Below are 10,993 nucleotides of genomic sequence, written 5' to 3' on the forward strand. Positions count from 1 at the left end.
CTGCGACCGAGGCGGCGCTGTTAGGGCGGCCGTGCCGGTGCCCCTTGCCGCAGCTAGCCTCTCGCCGCTGCCCCTCCCGTCCGTCGTCCCCCGTCCCCAAAAACTTGCTGCTCTCCACGCTGGAGCCTGCACGGGGGAGGTTGCGCTCCGCTCCTCCGGCCCTAAAGCCGCCCTCGCCCGCCCCCCGGCTTGCCGCTTGGCTCGGCTGCCCGCCCGCCCGCTAATCCCCCCAACGCCCCCTCCCCAAAAACACCCCAGCCCTACCGCATGCCGCTCCCCCTCTCCCCGCTCTCGCTGACCGCTGCCACCCCCCCCCACCCCTCCCCCCCGAAACAAACCCCCCCAGCCCTACCGCATGCCGCTCCCCCTCTCTCCCTAGCCTGCCCCCCCCGCCGTCGCTTGCTGCCGCCGCCGCCGCCGCCGCCGCCGCCGCCGCCGCCGGACCCGCCTCGGCCTGGTGGCGCGCGCTCGGAGATCCCCGGCTACCCGTCCGTCCGTCCCTCCCTCCCGCCCCGCCCCGGGGGAGGGCCCGGGGCAGCGCGGGCAGGCGGGGAGCAAAAAAAGGCGCGGGCGCCAAAAAACGTCGGGGTCCCGGGGTGGCGGAGGGGGGCGGCGGCGGGGGCGGCGGCGGGTACACGGCGCCGGGTCCAGGGCGCCGGGTCCAGCCCGTCCCGGGGCGGGGACAGGTGGTGTCGTCCGTCCCCGCCCCCGTAACCTGCTCTGAAGCATCCGCTTCCCGCCGCGGTTCGCCCTCCACCCCCCCGCCGCACACGCAGCTGCCGCTTCCCGCCGCCTCTGCCCCCCGCCCCGGGATCAACCACCCGCCGGGTCCAGCCGGTCCCGGTCCCGGGAACCTGCTCCCGGGGCCAGCCGGAGCCACGCCCCCTCCTCTGACGCTTCCAGCTGCCGCCTCCCCTCCCACCCCCCAAACTCACACTGGCCCTCGCCGGCCCGCCCACCCGCCTACCTGCTTGCCCGCCGCCGCTGGGTGGCGTGCCGGACACTCTCGCACACAGGTACACAGACAGGGACACAGGGACACAGGCACTCAGGCACACAGGGACACAGGGACACAGGGACACAAGGACACAGGGACACAGGCACTCAGGCACTCAGGCACTCAGGGACACAGGGACACAGGGACACAGGCACTCAGGCACTCAGGGACACAGGGACACAGGGACACAAGGACACAGGGACACAGGCACTCAGGCACTCAGGCACTCAGGGACACAGGGACACAGGGACACAGGGACACAGGGACACAGGGACACAGGCACTCAGGCACACAGGGACACAGGTGGCGGGCCGGAGGCCTCTCCCCACTGTGTGGCAGGGGTCCAAGAGCCACCCCAGCCCAACCCAGAGGGTCTTTTGCACCTCTCTAGAGGCCACCCAGAGACCCCAGGCCGCAGCAGAAGCCTCCCCCGCATGCTCTGCAGGCTTCCGACCCACCCCAGGCCGCACCAGAAGCCTCCCCCGCACGCTCTGCAGGCTTCCGACCCACCCCAGGCCACAGCAGAAGCCTCTCCCGCACGCTCTGCAGGCTTCTCAGCCACCCCAGGCCGCAGCAGAAGCCTCTCCCGCACGCTCTGCAGGCTTCTCAGCCACCCCAGGCCGCACCAGAAGCCTCTCCCGCACGCTCTGCAGGCTTCTCAGCCACCCCAGGCCGCAGCAGAAGCCTCTCCCGCACGCTCTGCAGGCTTCTCAGCCACCCCAGGCCGCAGCAGAAGCCTCTCCCGCACGCTCTGCAGGCTTCTCAGCCACCCCAGGCCGCAGCAGAAGCCTCTCCCGCACGCTCTGCAGGCTTCTCAGCCACCCCAGGCCGCACCAGAAGCCTCTCCCGCACGCTCTGCAGGCTTCTCAGCCACCCCAGGCCGCAGCAGAAGCCTCTCCCGCACGCTCTGCAGGCTTCCGACCCACCCCAGGCCGCAGCAGAAGCCTCTCCCGCACGCTCTGCAGGCTTCCGACCCACCCCAGGCCGCAACAGAAGCCTCTCCCGCACGCTCTGCAGGCTTCTCAGCCACCCCAGGCCGCAGCAGAAGCCTCTCCCGCACGCTCTGCAGGCTTCCGTCCCACCCCAGGCCGCACCAGAAGCCTCCCCCGCACGCTCTGCAGGCTTCTCAGCCACCCCAGGCCGCACCAGAAGCCTCCCCCGCACGCTCTGCAGGCTTCTCAGCCACCCCAGGCCGCACCAGAAGCCTCCCCCGCACGCTCTGCAGGCTTCTCAGCCACCCCAGGCCGCACCAGAAGCCTCCCCCGCACGCTCTGCAGGCTTCTCAGCCACCCCAGGCCCCAACAGAAGCCTCTCCCGCACGCTCTGCAGGCTTCCGACCCACCCCAGGCCCCAACAGAAGCCTCTCCCGCACGCTCTGCAGGCTTCTCAGCCACCCCAGGCCGCAGCAGAAGCCTCTCCCGCACGCTCTGCAGGCTTCTCAGCCACCCCAGGCCGCAGCAGAAGCCTCCCCCGCATGCTCTGCAGGCTTCCGACCCACCCCAGGCCGCAACAGAAGCCTCCCCCGCACGCTCTGTAGGCTTCTGACCCACCCCAGGCCCCAACAGAAGCCTCCCCCGCACGCTCTGCAGGCTTCTCAGCCACCCCAGGCCGCAGCAGAAGCCTCTCCCGCACGCTCTGCAGGCTTCTCAGCCACCCCAGGCCGCACCAGAAGCCTCTCCCGCACGCTCTGCAGGCTTCTCAGCCACCCCAGGCCGCACCAGAAGCCTCCCCCCGCACGCTCTGCAGGCTTCCGACCCACCCCAGGCCGCACCAGAAGCCTCCCCCGCACGCTCTGCAGGCTTCCGACCCACCCCAGGCCGCACCAGAAGCCTCTCCCGCACGCTCTGCAGGCTTCCGACCCACCCCAGGCCGCACCAGAAGCCTCCCCCGCACGCTCTGCAGGCTTCTCCGCCACCGCAGGCCGCACCAGAGGATCTTTTGCACCTCTCTGGACGCCACCCAGAGACTCCAGGCCGCACCAGAGGCCCCCCCCCCCAACCATTTACAGGCTGCAGTGCCAGCCTAGGCCCCGCTGGCAGCCTCCCTTGTCTGCTTTGGAAGGCCTCCCATCCACTCCAGACCTGCCTGGAGGCCTCCCTCGACTGCTCCCGGGGCCCTCGAAGCCACCCTAGGCCTTTCTGGAGGACCTGCTCGACCGCTCGGGCGGCTTCTGACGCACCCTCGGCCATCCGGCGCCCAGCAGCTCCCAGGGCCAGGCACCGGCCTCCCCCTCCGGCCGCCCCTGGGGCCGGGGGTGGCTCGGACTCGGCGCCCCCAACGTGTCGTCCCGTCCCCCCCCGCCCCGCACCGCCGAACATTCGCTGCAGCCGAGGGCTTGCCGCTCGACGCCTACCCCACCCGCCCAGCCCCCCGCTGCGGCCCGGCGCTGCCCCGGCCGCTGCGCCCCGCCTCTCATCGCTCCCCCCACCCGGCAACCGGCCGCCGGGCACGGCAAGTCCCAGGGCAGGGAACAGGTGCTGCCGGGACCCCCGTGCTGGCTGCCGGCTTCCCGGGGCTGCCCCGGGCACGGACAGGTCGCCCCCCCCGCCCCGGCGAATGTTCACCGAACCGGCTGCCGGCTGCCTTCGAGCACCCCCCGCCCCCCGCCACTATCGTCCCCCCCGCCCCCCCTCCGCCTCCGCTGCCGCTTCTCCCCGCACCGCCTCCACTGCCTCCCCCCGCCGCCGGCGAACGAGTCGCCGGATCCGTAGGGTGCCGGGAGCCCGAACGGCGAGCGGCTCCGGCTGCTGCCGGGGCCGCGGGGCTTCGAGCCGCTCCGGCCGCGGCCGGGACCCCGTGCCGGAAGCCGGCATCCCGGGACGGCCCCGGGACGGCCCCGGTCGCCGGCCGGGTGACGTTCAGCGAAGCGGCTGCCGCCAGTCTTTGGGCCTCCCCCGTGCCGGGGCCGCGGGGCTTCGAGCCGGTCCGGCCGCGGCCGGGATCCCGGGCCGGACGATGGCTTCCCGGGCCGGTCCCGGTCGCCTCCCGGGTGACGTTCACCGAAGCGGCTGCCAGCTGTCTTCGAGCCCCCCCCCCCCCTCCGCCTCCGCTGCCGCTTCTCCCCGCACCCCCTCCACTGCCTCCCCCCGCCGCCGGCGAACGAGTCGCCGGATCTGTAGGGTGCCGGGAGCCCGAACGGCGAGCGGCTCCGGCTGCTGCCGGGGCCGCGGGGATTCGAGCCGCTCCGGCCGCGGCCGGGACCCCGTGCCGGAAGCCGGCATCCCCGGACAGCCCCGGGACGGCCCCGGTCGCCGGCCGGGTGACGTTCACCGAAGCGGCTGCCGGCTGTCTTCGAGCCCCCCCCCCCTCCGCCTCCGCTGCCGCTTCTGCCCGCACCCCCTCCACTGCCTCCCCCCGCCGCCGGCGAACGAGTCGGCGGATCCGTAGGGTGCCGGGAGCCCGAACGGCGAGCGGCTCCGGCTGCTGCCGGGACCGCGGGGATTCGAGCCGCTCCGGCCGCGGCCGGGACCCCGTGCCGGAAGCCGGCATCCCGGGACGGCCCCGGGACGGCCCCGGTCGCCGGCCGGGTGACGTTCAGCGAAGCGGCTGCCGCCAGTCTTTGGGCCTCCCCCGTGCCGGGGCCGCGGGGCTTCGAGCCGGTCCGGCCGCGGCCGGGATCCCGGGCCGGACGATGGCTTCCCGGGCCGGTCCCGGTCGCCTCCCGGGTGACGTTCACCGAAGCGGCTGCCGGCTGTCTTCGAGCCCCCCCCCCCCCCTCCGCCTCCGCTGCCGCTTCTGCCCGCACCCCCTCCACTGCCTCCCCCCGCCGCCGGCGAACGAGTCGCCGGATCTGTAGGGTGCCGGGAGCCCGAACGGCGAGCGGCTCCGGCTGCTGCCGGGGCCGCGGGGATTCGAGCCGCTCCGGCCGCGGCCGGGACCCCGTGCCGGAAGCCGGCATCCCCGGACAGCCCCGGGACGGCCCCGGTCGCCGGCCGGGTGACGTTCACCGAAGCGGCTGCCGGCTGTCTTCGAGCCCCCCCCCCCTCCGCCTCCGCTGCCGCTTCTGCCCGCACCCCCTCCACTGCCTCCCCCCGCCGCCGGCGAACGAGTCGGCGGATCCGTAGGGTGCCGGGAGCCCGAACGGCGAGCGGCTCCGGCTGCTGCCGGGACCGCGGGGCTTCGAGCCGCTCCGGCCGCGGCCGGGACCCCGTGCCGGAAGCCGGCATCCCGGGACGGCCCCGGGACGGCCCCGGTCGCCGGCCGGGTGACGTTCAGCGAAGCGGCTGCCGCCAGTCTTTGGGCCTCCCCCGTGCCGGGGCCGCGGGGCTTCGAGCCGGTCCGGCCGCGGCCGGGATCCGGGGCCGGACGATGGCTTCCCGGGCCGGTCCCGGTCGCCTCCCGGGTGACGTTCACCGAAGCGGCTGACGGCTGTCTCCGAGCCCCCCCCCCCCCCCTCCGCCTCCGCTGCCGCTTCTGCCCGCACCCCCTCCACTGCCTCCCCCCGCCGCCCGCGAACGAGTCGCCGGATCTGTAGGGTGCCGGGAGCCCGAACGGCGAGCGGCTCCGGCTGCTGCCGGGACCGCGGGGATTCGAGCCGCTCCGGCCGCGGCCGGGACCCCGTGCCGGAAGCCGGCATCCCCGGACAGCCCCGGGACGGCCCCGGTCGCCGGCCGGGTGACGTTCACCGAAGCGGCTGCCGGCTGTCTTCGAGCCCCCCCCCCTCCGCCTCCGCTGCCGCTTCTGCCCGCACCCCCTCCACTGCCTCCCCCCGCCGCCGGCGAACGAGTCGCCGGATCCGTAGGGTGCCGGGAGCCCGAACGGCGAGCGGCTCCGGCTGCTGCCGGGACCGCGGGGATTCGAGCCGCTCCGGCCGCGGCCGGGACCCCGTGGCGGAAGCCAGCATCCCGGGACGGCCCCGGGACGGCCCCGATCGCCTCCTGGGTGACGTTCACCGAAGCGGCTGCCGGCTGTCTTCGAGCCCCCCCCCCCCTCCGCCTCCGCTGCCGCTTCTCCCCGCACCCCCTCCACTGCCTCCCCCCGCCGCCGGCGAACGAGTCGGCGGATCCATACCGTCCCGAGAGCCCGAGGCGGCGGCACCCAGTGCGGGTCCGGCCGAGGCCGGGACCCCGTGCCTGTCGCAGGCTTCCCGGGACGGCCCCGGAACGGCCGCGGTCGCCGGCCGGGTGACGTTCTCCGAAGCGGCTGCCGGCTGTCTTCGAGCCCCCCCCCCCCTCCGCCTCCGCTGCCGCTTCTGCCCGCACCTCCTTCACTGCCTCCCCCCGCCGCCCGCGAACGAGTCGGCGGATCCGTAGGGTGCCGGGAGCCCGAACGGCGAGCGGCTCCGGCTGCTGCCGGGACCGCGGGGATTCGAGCCGCTCCGGCCGCGGCCGGGACCCCGTGCCGGAAGCCGGCATCCCGGGACAGCCCCGGGACGGCCCCGGTCGCCGGCCGGGTGACGTTCAGCGAAGCGGCTGCCGCCAGTCTTTGGGCCTCCCCCGTGCCGGGGCCGCGGGGCTTCGAGTCGGTCCGGCCGCGGCTGGGACCCCGTGCCTGTCGCAGGCTTCCCGGGACGGCCCCGGAACGGCCGCGGTCGCCGGCCGGGTGACGTTCACCGAGGCGACTGCCGGCTGTCTTCGAGCCCCCACCCCTGCCGTGGCCGCGGGGATTCGCCCCGGTCCGGCAGCTGACGGTTCCCTGTGTCGGACGCCGGCTTCCCGGGACTGCCCCGGGACAGCCCCGGTCGCCTCCCGGGTGACGTTCACCGAAGCTGCTGCCGCCTGTCTTTGTCCCCCCCCCCCGTGCTCTCCCTCAGGCGGGAGGTAGACGTGCTCTCCCTGGGCGAGTAGACGTGCTCTCCCTGGGCGAGTAGACGTGCTCTCCCTCGGCGAGTAGACGTGCTCTCCCTCGGCGAGTAGACGTGCTCTCCCTCGGCGAGTAGACGTGCTCTCCCTGGGCGAGTAGACGTGCTCTCCCTGGGCGAGTAGACGTGCTCTCCCTGGGCGAGTAGACGTGCTCTCCCTGGGCGAGTAGACGTGCTCAGCTTGTGCCTACCCTCCGCCGGCAGGCGCGGGTAACCCGTTGAACCCCATTCGTGATGGGGATCGGGGATTGCAATTGTTCCCCGTGAACGAGGAATTCCCAGTAAGTGCGGGTCATAAGCTCGCGTTGATTAAGTCCCTGCCCTTTGTACACACCGCCCGTCGCTACTACCGATTGGATGGTTTAGTGAGGTCCTCGGATCGGCCCCGGCGGGGTCGGCCACGGCCCTGCCGGAGCGTCGAGAAGACGGTCGAACTTGACTATCTAGAGGAAGTAAAAGTCGTAACAAGGTTTCCGTAGGTGAACCTGCGGAAGGATCATTACCGAGGGCTGCCGAAGCCGCGCTCCGTGCCGCGCGGCGCGGGCGGCGGCTTGGCTTCGAACGCTCCCGCCCGGGCCGTCCGTGAGCCCAAGCGTGTGCGGTGTGAGGGGTGTCGGGGGGAGAAGGGGCGCCTCCGCGCGTGCGGGGACCCCCCGAGCCCCCACCCCACTCCGGGCCACGGCGCCGGGCATGCCTTTCCCGGAGCCCCCTCTGGGGCACCGCGCGCCCGGCAGGCGAGAGGAAAGGGGGGAGTCCCCTTTCGGCGGGCGCGCGGGGATCCGCGGGTCGGGCGACGGCGACGGCCGGCTGGGACCCCATCGGGTCGTTGGGAGCCGGGGGGGCGCGCTGGGCGGCCACCGCGCGGCGCGCCGCGTTGACCTCGGCGTGGCCTGTGCCCCTCCTGCTTCAGTCGTTTCCCGCTGGACGGGCATCGGGCGGCGCCCGAGCGATGCTCCCGGTCCGCGCGGGTGTCGTCGAGCGGGCTCTCCCGGGCCCTCGGCCCGCCCAGCCGCGTCGCCGTCGTCGCCGGCCCTGCGCCGGTCCGCCGCCGGGGCCGCCGTAGCCGGGCGCTCGCCGCGCGGCGAGCGCGCGGCATGGGCGTCCCCAGCCGCGTCCCTCCTCCCCGAGCGCAGCGCCGGCTGACTGAGGGAAACCCCGGGCCTCGGGCCAGGCCAGGGGCGCGGTGGTGGCGGCGGACGTCGGGCGCGGCCCCCGCGGGCGGACGCTCCCCCCCGACGGCGGCAGTGGGGGGAGGCACCCCCGCGGGGCCTTAAGTCTGGTTTCCCTCACCCCAGGGTCAGGTACCTAGCGTTCCGCGCCTTCGTCCGCGGCCTTGCCCTACCGCGGAGGAAGCCGGGCGGCGGTTTAAAGACCCGGGCGGCTCGGCGCGCCACCCCCGGATGCGGGGGCGAGCGCGGGGGCGGGCGGGTGCCTTCAGAGGGGCGGGGGTTGCCCCCGCAATGCCTCTGGCTAGGTCCGCCGTCGTCGCGCTCGTCGTCCTCCGGGGGCCCGCCGGGCCGGGGAGGGGACTCTGCTGCCCCCCCCTCTCTGCGGTCCGAGCGCTCGGCCGGAGAGAGCCCACCGCGCGAGGTCGGCCGTGGTCCGGCCCGCGCCTCGCCTCGCCACGGGCGTCCCCGGCGGCGCGTTGAAGCGCGGGCTTCTCGCGGGCCGGGGCGGCGAGCCCCCGCGGTGGGGGCTGGCCCAGGGCGCTTCGCCCCCGCCGGGGGTTTTGTGCGGGCGCGTTGCCGCGGCTCGGCGGCGGCGCCTCTTGCGGCGCGGGCCGCTGCGGACCTCCCGGTCCCTTTTCCCTTTGCCCAGGCCCCAGAGCGGGGCCCCGGCGAGCTGGCGCCCTCGGCGGTCTCGCGCTGCCGGTTCCCCCCCGTCCGGGGCCGGTTTTCGGGTGGCGTGACCGCGTCCGAGCGGCGGCGGGCGTCGCTCGGCGTCTCCGGCTCCGGTCCCTCGCCGGAGGGCACCCTGCCACCGGCTGCGGCTGTCCCGGTCCCGGGCCCTGCCCGCGGGCTTCCCCGTTCGCCTTCCCGGCGCGTGCCGGGTGGGGGACGGGCGGGCAGCCGGGGGCGTCCCACCCCCGGTCTCCGCGTGGAAACGGGGAGAGCGGGGGCCCGCCCCCCGGCTCAGCGCCGTCCGCTGTCCGCCTGGCCGCGGGGCCACGGAAGGGGTCGAGCGAGCGAAGCCGGCGGCGCGGTGGCGCCGGGGGAGGATGGAAGGGGCTCGTGCCGCTGGGGTTTGTCGGTCGGCGGGTGCGCCGCCCGGCGAGGGCCGGCGGGTCGCCGCGGCGGCGTCCCACGTGGGCTCGGGCTTTCCGTCTCGCAAGCCGTTTTCCGTCCCCCGCGGCGGGGGGGGGTTCGGTGGCGAGAGGAAGCCGCCCGAGGGCGCGAGCCGGCCGGGGCTCGGCCCCGGGGCCAAAGCGGGGGAAAAGAAAGTCCGGGATGGGCCGCAGCGGTGGCGGCGTTGGAGGGGCCGGTGCGGAGGCGCGCGCGCGCTCTCCTCCGGCGGGGTTGTGCGCCCGGCCCCCCTCGCTCCCCGGGGCGGGGGGGGGGGGGTCTCCGCTGCCTCGCTTCGTGGCGTCTCCGCGACGGCACGGGGCGGCCAGCGAGAGACACACCCCCCCCCGCCGTTGGGTGGGGAAGCGAAGGGGGTTTTCTTTCCCCGTGCACGCGAGGCGAGGCCGGGTTCGGGGCACGTTCCCGGCGGCGCGCGGCGGGCCTCCTCCGCGCCGAGGTCGGAGCGAGCCCGGGCGCCTGGTCCGGCCCCGAAGCGCCGCAAGGTGCGTTTTTCCCTCCTCGGGGGAGGGAAAAAAGCCGGGAGCGCGGGCTCCCCGCCCCTTGCTTTTGCCGCTTCGGGGTTTCGTTTTATTTTCCCCCCCTCTCCTGTGCTTGTACGGTCAATGTGAGGCGAGCGGCCGCCGTGCCGCGCTCTCCGAGGGGCCGCTCCTTTGCGAGCGGTCCCGGCCCCTCCGCGCTGGCGGGGCGGTGCCGAAAAGCCAGACAACTCTTAGCGGTGGATCACTCGGCTCGTGCGTCGATGAAGAACGCAGCTAGCTGCGAGAATTAATGTGAATTGCAGGACACATTGATCATCGACACTTCGAACGCACTTGCGGCCCCGGGTTCCTCCCGGGGCTACGCCTGTCTGAGCGTCGCTTGACGATCAATCGCCGCCTCGGTGCCCGCCGAGCGGCGCGGCTGGGGTCGCCTCGCAGGCTCTCCCCCGGGCGGGGAGGGGCCTTCGTCCCCCTAAGTGCAGACTCGGGGAGCGCTCCGTAGCTCCCCGCTCCCGGAGCGCCCGCTCTCGCGGAGTTCGTCCCGCCGGGGCTTCGCCGGCAGGGGTTCCCCGTTGGTCCAGCGACGCCCGGTGGGGCGTTGGGGGAGACGAGAGCCCGGTTGGGGGAGGAGGCGCGGGCCTCGCCCCCCCCGGCACTCCCGCGCGGGCGCGGCTGTCTGCGGGTGGGTACCGCGGGGGTACCGTGCCGTGCTGCCGCGTCCGCGCGCGCGTCTGCCGTGGGCGGCGGGGGTTCCCGTTCCCCTCGTTCTTCCTCGCTCTCGCCTCCCCGGGGTTCTCCTGCGTGTCGCCGTTCGGCGTCGACCCCCGGCGGGCCGTCTCCCGGGCCGAGAGGCGCGTCACCCGCCGCGGTGTCGCGTTCGGGCCTCCTCCGGGCTGGGGCCCTTCGTCCCCCGCGGTCGCGCGTGCGTCGCGGGGGGCGGAAGCCGGCGAGACGCCGCGCTCGCCGTCCCGCGGCCGCGTCTGCGGGGCGAGCCGGCCGCCCCCCACCCCCACCCCGCGCGGGGTGTGTGCGTGGGGGGGGGAGCCGTTCTCGCGCCGCGGTGCCGGCCGGCCGGGCGCTGCGCGCGCGCGCGGCGTCGGGCCGTCGGTGGCTCGTCGTTGGGCTTGCGACCTCAGATCAGACGTGGCGACCCGCTGAATTTAAGCATATTAGTCAGCGGAGGAAAAGAAACTAACGAGGATTCCCTCAGTAACGGCGAGTGAAGAGGGAAGAGCCCAGCGCCGAATCCCCGCCCCGCGGTGGGGCGCGGGACATGTGGCGTACAGAAGCCCCCCTCCCCGGCGGCGCTCTCGGGGGACCCAAGTCCTTGTGATCGAGGCCGCAGCCCGCGGACGGTGTGAGGCCGGTAGCGGCCCCCCGGCGCGCCGGGCCCGGGGCTTCTCGGAGTCGGGTT

General features: G+C 75.2%; 1 non-coding gene across 1 annotated transcript; it reads left to right on the forward strand.

The window, feature by feature from the left end:
- The first annotated feature begins 9,804 nt into the window (after positions 1–9,804).
- On the forward strand, positions 9,805–9,957 carry LOC137460468 (5.8S ribosomal RNA). The gene has a single exon (XR_010992867.1). It is a non-coding gene; the product is annotated as a 5.8S ribosomal RNA (ribosomal RNA).
- The last annotated feature ends 1,036 nt before the right edge of the window (positions 9,958–10,993 follow it).

Source organism: Melanerpes formicivorus, unplaced genomic scaffold (assembly GCF_026170545.1).
Source record: "Melanerpes formicivorus ecotype bairdi unplaced genomic scaffold, bMelFor1.0.p_v2 SCAF_623, whole genome shotgun sequence".
In the NCBI taxonomy this organism is placed as follows: domain Eukaryota; kingdom Metazoa; phylum Chordata; class Aves; order Piciformes; family Picidae; genus Melanerpes; species Melanerpes formicivorus.